The following is a 10,244-nucleotide window of genomic DNA, read 5'->3' on the forward strand; positions in this document are numbered from 1 at the left end:
GAGGGAGGGAGGGAGGGAGGGAGGGAGGGAGGGAGGGAGAGAGAGAGAGAGAGAGAGAGAGAGAGAGAGAGAGAGAGAGAACAAACTTGTGTGAGGGTTTTGTCATGTAACCCAACTAAGCCAGGAACTCATGGATCTTCTCAACTCAGCTTCCCTCAAGTGTTGGGTTTCTAGGTGTGTGCTACCACATTCATCTTACCTTTTTTTTTTAAGTTTATTTTATTTTAAATTACGTGTATGCTTGTGTGTGAGTGTGTGTGTGCATGCATGCACTCTTGCTTGCATGCGTGAGTCTTGTGGATGTTAGTGTAGATGCCCGAGGATGCCAGAGGAGAGCACTGGATCCCCTGAGCTGGGGTCACAGGTGGTTGTGTGCTGCCAGACATGGTCCTGGGAACGAAACTCTGGACCACCATATGGAGCCTAGGGGCCAAATTCAAGTTGTGTCATGCTCGGTGGCACCTTTACCCACTGAGCGCTGATCATCTCGCCAGCTCAAGGGTTTGTTGGTTTTTTGTTTTTGTTGTTGTTGTTTTGTTTGTTTGTTTTAATATGTCTTTAGATTTATTCTTTCCAGGAAAACCTGCAAACAATCACAAATATAGTCAAACGAAAGATTACTCCAGTAAATTAATCTTTTAGCAAACTTAAAATGCATCATTTCTAATCTAGGGAAAGGCCAGCAATGCCAGCAGGCCCTGCTAGAGAAATGAGAACTTCTGAGTTGATGCTATCCCTTTCTAGCATAATGTATGGCAGGCCATAAAGTAGCTTTTCCATTCTATGTTGTCTCAGGGATCAAATTGGTGGCCTTGTGCATGTAGGCCCAGTCAGTGTTCTACCATGGAGCCTCACCCTTTGTTGTTGGAAAGAACTGAGTAAGGAGCTAGGCATTGTGGGATACCCCATAATCCCAGGATTCAGGAAGCAGAGCCAGGGAGGCTGAAAGTTTGGGGGGACCCTAAGCTACTTAGCTAGGTCCTATTTGAGAGAAAAAAAGACACAAAGGGAGACATAGGTAGAAAGAAGGGGCACAGAGAGAGGAAGAGGAAGGGGGGAGAGAGAGAGAGAGAGAGAGAGAGAGAGAGAGAGAGAGAGAGAGAGAGAGAGAGAGAGGGAGGGAGGTTGTGTCATCAATATAAATCAGAAGTGTGTGGTCTCTAACTGTGAATAGTAACATATCCACAGCTCTCACAGATTCGATGGAGGTTCACACCCCTTTGGCTTCAGAAGGATGAGGATCTTGTTCTCGGTACAAAACACTTCGAAATGATTATTTGAAACTCTTGCTAAATAATTGCACCAGTTACTTATAAAATGTCCATTACGACATGAATAGACTTACATTATAATGTAACACTATAATGTTGGCCAGGATTGCAACTTCAAGCACCACAGCTGATCCAGAGCAAGCATTGTGTGGGAGGTGGGGCTGTGAGTCACTCTCCCCTCTGCTTCTGAAAACGCAGTTACATTGTTTTTCAACAAGATGAAACACCATCTGCCTGGAACTCTGTAAAGCACGTCTTCGGATGGCTGAGATTGAGGCCGTGGAAGTTTAGCCATCTTTCACTCCAGTGACCCCCATCCTGCTGCACTCTGAAGGTCAAGTGCTCAACCCTGCCCTGACTGGGACAGCTGAGCCTCTGGAATCTCACACCCCTTCTGTCCCCAGTCCACACAGCCACTTCTCTTTCCTATGTGCATGTTCTACCTTCACTCCAATGCCTGGCTTTCAACATCAGTCCCTCTCAGTGTTCCCAGGCCACAGTCTCATGCTGTCTCTAGAACATTCTGCTTTTCCCACACTGATGCCTTTCTTCATGTAATCTAAACTCAACCTTATTTTCCCCACACCCTTAACTCTGTCCTTAATTACTTTTTAAAAATTATTAGTGTGTGTGTGTGTGTGTGCGTGTGTGTGATACACGTATGGGTACAGACATGCACTGTTAGGGAGGTCAGAGGACAACTCTCAGGAGCTGGGGCTCTCCTTCCACAAGGGGTTCCAGGATTTAATGCACACCATCCGTCTTAGACAGCAATCCCTCTTACCCACTAAGCAATCATGCGTCCCTTCCCTAACCCCCATTAAATCTCTTGATCTTGCTTCCTTCCAGACTTTGTGTGCTGTAAACTCCCACAAAGTCCCTAACAGTGCCAGGCAGATTCATGATATCTTCCTTACTGACAGGACCATTCCCAAGCATCTTCCACGCCAGGCCAGACTCCATGAGCTTGGAATCATAGTTCAATGGGATCCACAGTCTCAATGGAAGAAGCACTGTCAAACTCCACGCCGCTCCTGACCCTACAGATGTAACTTGTATCAGACACTTGGACCTGTTGCTCTTGGGTGTCAGAATCTCAGAGATAAGCTTGTTGTATTTTAACCAGGAAGCTTTCAAGATGGACAGCTGAGATGGCTCAGTGTAGGCTCTTGGAACCCACATCATGGAAGGAGAGACTCGACCCCTGATGTTGTCCTCTGAGCTCCACATGCAGGCTAGAGCATGCACGTGTCTCCCACCTAAAAGTTTCAATTAAAAAAGGGACACTAGGGAATAGTGAAATGACTCAGCAGATAAGGGTTATGGCCACCAAGCCTAAAACCTGGGATCATTCCCCAGGACCCACAAGGAAGAAGGAGAGAACTGACTCCTGCAAGGTATCTTCTGGCATCCATGTACACAATGTGGGACACACACACACACTCAAACTCACACAGAGAGACACACACAGACATGGACACTCACAAAGACATACACAGACATACTTACATAGATACACACAGACACATACAGAGACTCATGGACAAACACACATACATAGACACACACATATAAGCATACACTCAGACACACACAGAAGTATACACAGAGACACACATAGAAAGACACACAGATACACATGGACAGACAGACACAGACACACACAGAGACATACACAGAGAAATACATACAAACACACACAGACACACACAGAGACATACACAGAGAAATACACACAAACACACACACACAGAGATATACACGTAGGCACACACAGAGTAAACACACAGATAAATATATGCACACAGACATATACACACACAAATACAGACACACACACAGACACTAAAAGACACACACACAGAGACACACTCAGAGAGACACACACAGACATACACACATAGATACATGGAGATACACACACAGACACATGAACAGACACACAGACACAGCACACACAGACATAGACAGACAGACAGACACAGACACACAGGCACATACACATTAAATAAATATAAAAGAAAGAGTTCAAGAGCTTTCTTCTCAGAACCTACATTTCAATCAACCCCAGTAGCCTCTATATAAGATTGTTTCTTTCATTTGAACTACAGTCTCAATAGAGCACACACCCAGTTTCTACCCATCCCTAACAGTCTGCTCTGGTCCTGTCCATTGTCCCCTCCACTGTCTCTAGGTTTCTCTGGAATGTTCCCTCCTCTGTGTCTGTCCTGCTGTCCCACTTTCTGTAGTGTAAGCCACACATGGTGGCAGCATGGTCTCACATGCGGTTCCCTCAGCTCTGGAGTGGCTTTCCTTCAAGACAGTTTCTTTTCTCTTAACAACTTAAAGGACAGCTGCTGTGCTAGGCTGTGCAGTACAGCTGGAAAGCAGATGTAGATGGATCACAAGTTCAAGGCCAGCCTTGGCAACTTGAGGAGACCTTATCTCTCAAAGAAAAAATTTGAAGAGGAGCATAGGGTACAGCTGAATGGTGGAATTGCCAGTGTCTGCCCCCAGCTTACTCCTAGCACTGAAAACAAACAAGACAACATTGGTGATATAGTTCCTGATATGTGGCTCGCTTAAAACATTCCTGAGAGTTTTCAGAGAGTGCTCAGATCCTGAGATGTGGCAAGCAGAGTTCTTTTTGCTTTGAGCTCAGCTGTACCTCATCAGGGCCTTCCCTGCCAGCCCCGGGTTCCTGTAGTCGACAGTGAGGAACACACTCAGTGTCTTTCCTGGGCCAGCTGCTGTCCACGGCTGTCTGTCTCTGTTGATTTTCTGCTGGTCAAGGTCTCTAGCTTCCAGGACCCTTAAGTTACTTCAGGAGCCTTCTCCTTTCCCATGGTCCTCTGTTGTTTGCTATTTCTGCTCTCGACAGTTTTACTGTGACCCTTCTGTCTCTGAAGGTGATTGTGAGTGTCTGGAGAGCCAGGGCTGAACTTCCATCACCCTTGTCTGACGTATATCCCTCATCTGGGAAACACTAAAAGATAAGCCATCAGCCTGCTATTGACACGGGTTTCCTGTGTCTCCCACTGCTGACCCAGGTTCCCTATGTCTCCCACTGCTGACCCAGGTTCTCCGTGTCTCCCACTCCTGACCCGGGTTCCCCATGTCTCCCCCTGCTGACCTGGGTTCTCTGTGTCTCCCACTCATGACACAGGTTCCCTGTGTCTCCCACTGCTGACCTGGGTTCGCTGTGGTGCCCATTTCTCTTTTCTTTCAGACCTTCTCATTGGATTCTGAACACTTCCCTTGGACTTCTTATTCACCTTCTCAATTCAGGGTCATCAAATTCCCTCCCTTTTCAGGGCCAAGAGGTGACTTGGAGCAAGGTGGCCACGAGTCACTCTTTGCCTCTCTGCAGACACTCTTCAGGTCTTGACTGTGCATGTTTCATTCGTTTGTGTAGGTCAACCCTGGATACTCCCCTTTTTATTGTGAAGCTCTGAGCGCAAGGTGAACTCTGATGTCTGCCCTCCCCTGAAGCGGGGAGCTCTCTGGGGACTCTGATGTCTGCCCTCCCCTGAAGTGGGGGGCTCTCTGGGGCCCCTACTCTCTATATTCTCCATACTTAATGCAGAATGATAGTACTTGCCAAGCTAAACAGTGTGGTTTATCTCCACGTCTGTGTCAACTACCACATACAGTGTCATTGTCTCTAGACCTTCTCCTGGCCTGTCAGCTCTGAACTCTAGATTTCAGTCTTGTACTAGAAGGTCAGTACATGCAGATGTTCAAATGTCCCGAGGTTCCTTTCACAAGTAAAGCCTGAATTGAGCACATCCCTCCCCCTCTGGCCTTTCCTCCCTGCCTTCTGCCTCAACCTCCCCTCACCTAAGGCTTCTCTGGAATTCCTTAACATTTTTTTTATTTCATCTACTTATTGGTGTGTGTGTGTGTGTGTGTGTGTGTGTGTGTGTGTGTACCCATGGCTTGGCATGCATATGGAGGTGAGAGAAGAACTTTCAGAAGTCAATTTCCTCTTCCTGTCGTGGACTCTGAGGTTCCAGGGACCCTGCTCAGATTCTCAGGCTTGCACGAAAGGCATGCTCTTCCACTCACCGAGCTGGCCTGCTGGCCCTGGATTTCTTATATAAATCCCTACAAGCTTGAGTTCTCTCCACTGCGAAATGAGGATAAAAATAGAACTTAATTGATGGTGCCATTAGAAGATGAAATGAGACACACTCAACTGGCACATTTATCTCCTTGCGTTCTCTCACACGGCTGTTGTTCTCTGTCCTGTGCCTCAGCCTAGCTGTTCGCCTCTTGCTGGAGCTGAGCTCGCCTTACTGTGTGCAGCTAATCAACATGGCTGTTGGATTGAATCAAGTCAAATAACCTGTGAAGTAGAAAGTGGTCATGTATGGTTGCATACGGGGGGGGGGGTATTTTTCTGGAAGGAAGGGAACGAGGGGACACGGAAAATAAGGACAAAGCCGAATAGTGCAGGCATGTGTATGAAACCGTCACTGTCACTGTGAGGACAACTTTTCATACATTAGCCAAATAATAGTGATAGCAGAACATGGAAAAATAACTGTGTGTGTGTGTGTGTGTGAGAGAGAGAGAGAGAGAGAGAGAGAGAGAGAGAGAGAGAGAGAGAGGGAGAGAGAGAGGGAAAGAGAGAGGGAGAGGGAGGGAGAGAGAGAGAGAGAGAAGAATGAGAGAGAAGAGACAGAAAAAGTGTGTGTGTGTGTGTTCACGCGCATGTGTGTGACAGAGAGAGAGAGAGAGGGAGAGAGAGGGGGGAGAGAGAGAGAGAGAGAGAGAGAGAGAGAGAGAGAGACAGACAGACAGAGAAAGTGTGTTTTAGTGGATGTGTGTGTGAGACAGAGAAGAGGCAGAAAGAGAAAGAGTGTGTGTGTGTGTGTGTGTGTGTGTGTGAGAGAGAGAGAGAGAGAGGAGTCAGAGAGAGAGGAGTCAGAGAGAGAAGAGTCAGAGATAGTGTGTGTGTGAGAGAGAGAGGGAGGGGGAGAGGCAGAGAGGAGGAAGGGAGGGATGAGAGAAAAGAGAAAGGAAAAAGTAATCAGAATATATGTAGAACACAGGGAGGGAGTTGAAACTGATGCACAGGAAGTATAGAAAATAATTTTTAAAAGGTCACAGGAAGGCAGAGGTATCTAGCTTAGACAAAATTACAATTTTAAAACAGAAGGAATTCTCCCACATCACTTGCTAGGAAAATGTTCATTAAATGCTAGGACACACAAAGATGAGAGTCATAACCTTGCTCCAGCTACAAAGTTTCTAACTTAAAAGGAAGACTTTGAAATCGCATTACTGTGGCTTTGGAAGGAGAAGGAAGATTTAAAACCAAACCAAACCAAACCAAACCAAACCAAACCAAACCAAACCAAACCAGAAGGCTGGTGTCAAAGGTGCTCACCCACAAGCCTGGGAACCTAACCCCAAGCCCTGGAGGCCCCTGCAGAGTTTTCTCTGACTCCCACAGACTCTCTGTGGCAAGCATGCACAGCAGTTTTAGCTTAGCTTCTGCTTTCTGGAGAAGTCAGCCTGCAGTTTGGTGGAGTGGACTTGAGACAGTGGGCATGAGATTCCTAGGAAATGACCTGTCCAGCACCAACCAGCGGCCACTCCCAGCAACTGAACTCCCAGCTGAACCTGGGCCTGGAGCACTGTCAGCTGAGAGTCTCTCATGGTTTCCACTCACCTACAGACTCTCTTTCACCAGTGTCCTGTGGAATTCAAACCTAGAAATTCAGTTTCTGGATTCTTGTGGTCCAGAAAATCCTGGACTGGGACCCCAATCCCCCGGCAGGTGATAATTAAGACAGTACAGGCTATGTTTTTATGAATGTTCTTATTAAATTGGAATTTCACTTTAAGATTTGTTGTGGAGAAAGGCCCTTTGCATAGCCAGAAGCAGGACACTTTAAGTAATTAAGCCTGCAATAAATATACAGCAGTTGGTCAATTAATTCTCAGCACAGATGCCTTGGGAAGCTTTAAAAAGCATTTTAAAATTACACGTGCTGACTTACGCGTTTGTATGTATCCCATGGTGCCCGTGTGGGGGTCAGAGGACAACTATCAGGAGTTGATTCTCACCTTCCACCATGTGGGTATCGGGGATCGAACTCAGGTCCTCGGGTTTGGCAGCAAGTGTCTTTAGCTGCTGAGCCTCCTTGCTAGCCCATGTTTGCTTGGCTTTTGTTTGTCTGTTTTTTTGTTTATGAAGCACAAAGGGTTCCGTTGCATTTTAAATTAATGTGTGTATGTGAACACGAGAATACTGGGAATAAACTGTGTAAATTAAAAGGGGAAATCCTTACTCTCCCCCCACCTAAGCTGCCTCTGCTCAGCCACAGTCACCGGGCGATATGTGTTAGGTACACGTATTTTCACAACTAAGTTGTGGAGAGACGTGCATGACGTGGATGGTGACAACTGACCCGAAAGCTTCCCTCCTCACTCTTCTCGGATGAGAGGAGTCTCTGGTATCTATGAAGATAAGAAGTCAGGGTCATTTTGAAATTTAAAATTAGAAGTTTAGGGCTGGGTGTAGAGGTCCACACCTTTAATCCCAGCCCTTGGGAGGCAGAAGAACGTGGATCTGTGAGTTTGAGGTCAACCTGGTTTACATATCCACATAGTGAGTTCCAGAACAGACAGGACTATGTAGAAAGGCCCTGTCTCAAATACATACATACATACATACATACATACATACATAATAAAAAAATAGAAGTTTATGCTTATTTTCTTTTTTTCTTCTTTTTCTTTTTTCTTTTTCCTTTTTTTCGAGGCAGGGTTTCTCTGTGTAGCCTTGGCTGTCCTGGAACTCACTCTGTAGACCAGGCTAGGCTGGAACTCAGAAATCCGCCTGCCTCTGCCTCCCAAGTGCTGGGATTAAAGGCGTGCGCCACCACCACCCGGCGCTTATTTTCAATTTACATTAAAACCTGAGTTCTTGAATTATAGACAGCCATATTTATTTTAATTATTTTTTCTAAGACGTGAAGAAGGGCTGCCATTGCATCTCTCGTCGTATAGATGAAAATAACAGGCTGTTACATCGATAGCGTCAGCTATCAACAGGATATTTTCTAGTCTCCTATGAGTCTGTTTGCACGCCTTAAATCCTAATGAATAGGATCCAGTCTAGGGGAGAGCTTGGAAGGAGGGAATCTTGTGCTTTTCGTCTGCAGCAGAGAATACGTTGTAGCGTTAGCGAGCAGCTCCGGGATGCATCTGCTGGGTGAGGGAGACTCTTCAGTGTGGACGCGATAGGGTTTAGAATCTCCTAGGAGACCCAAGGAGTTTCCAGAAAGGTTTAAGCCAGGAGGGAAGACCTATCCTGAACATGGGCAGTGCCATCCCATGGGCCGAATGTGAACATCCTCCTGGTACTCAGTCCTGCCAGCATGCTCTCCTGCTCACAGAGACCACTCTCCTCATGATGTGTTTTGTCAGGTATTTTCTTACAATAACAAGAAAAGCGATGGATACATGCATGCTGGGGTTACTATTAAAACGGCGGCACCCAGTCTAGCTGTTGTTACGGGGCTGCCATGTTCCCCACTAGGCAAGGCCTGAGGCTAAGAGTGGTGCCGTGCTCTCGCCGCTGCTTGGCTCTGACTGGCCAGAAGCATCAGCCCTGGTCCCCACTAGGTGCCAGTGTGGGAGATGGCTCTGCCAATCTACCACACTGTCTCCATAGTGCTTGGCTGAGCCCAGACCATCCCGCCATCCACACGGTACCCAGTAGAAATGAGGCTCTAAAGCTTAATTATTATTTAAAGGCTTTATATGTTTGGTAATGTTCAATTAACAATTTGCACACACAGAGTTATTTCCCAATATCTAACCTTATGATATAAATCGTTACCCAGGACCGTCCTAGACCCACGAGTGGTTCTCCTCCCTAGCTCCTCCTCTTCCTTCTCCTCTTCCTCTCCTAACTCCTCCCACATTAGCTCCTCCCAAATTACTGAGTTTATTGCAAAATGTAGGGAGGGGAAATATACTGCTACACATGCAGCTTGAATTTAAAGGTAAAATATACCTATAAGACAAAACTATTTACAACCTGAACACAAGGTATGCCATACGGCAGGACTGTAGTAAAGAGAAAAAGTGAAGACTACAAGTCAGAGAACAAGCCCCCATGACAGCAGGGCCTCGAACGATTTCGAAGTCAGGAAACTACCTCTAGGCCCAGAATCTTTATCTTAAAATGACCATGCTTCAAAGAGCAAAGAGGTACTTGCAGAATGGCGATAATCTGAAAAAAACGAAGACTGGTATAAATTAGTGCACAGTCACAGAAAGGAAGGCAGCGAGAGAGCCCCCTTCAGAAGGGGCTTTACTGTGGGGCCTGGGGCTGGAAGACACAGAACAGCGGGCGGCTCAAAGGATGAGAGCGAAGTCAGCTACAGAAGTCTCAGTTGTTAACAGCTTTTGTAAAAGGATGCTACCTGAATTTTGATTCCTATTTCTAAAACAAGCACCCTTGCTCCCAGAAAGCACAGGTTTCCACACTATGGCGGCTGTTTGGATACAGTAGCTGTTACACTTTGTGAATCATGCTTAACACAGTTGACCAGGCCCAGAGCAATACCAGCACACAAGGAAACCTTACCCTGCCTAAACACTCCCCTGTAACCATCAGCACAGCGCCAGCGGGCGCCTGGGACAACCTACAACAAACCAGGCTGCAGCTGTCCCTTGCCCAACCATGACATCGATGTTCTGCGAAAACTTCTGGCACCTGTGAGGCTGACAGTTAAACCTAAGTGATTCTAAAACAATCCCGGAGAGGGGCTAATAAGTGTTACAGGATTAACTACCACATCTCGTGCAGATTAATTTAATCCCCCTGGTATTTGGGGAGAAATTCGAGCTGGCGACTGAGTAGGAGAGACCTCTTTTGTGGCAGTTTTCTATGGCAGACAGCGCGTAAGTTTACGTAGTGGGCTTATTGGACAGCAGACAGTGCGTAAG

This window comes from Grammomys surdaster, unplaced genomic scaffold (genome assembly GCF_004785775.1).
Source record: "Grammomys surdaster isolate TR1022 unplaced genomic scaffold, NIH_TR_1.0 126176, whole genome shotgun sequence".
NCBI lineage: Eukaryota > Metazoa > Chordata > Mammalia > Rodentia > Muridae > Grammomys > Grammomys surdaster.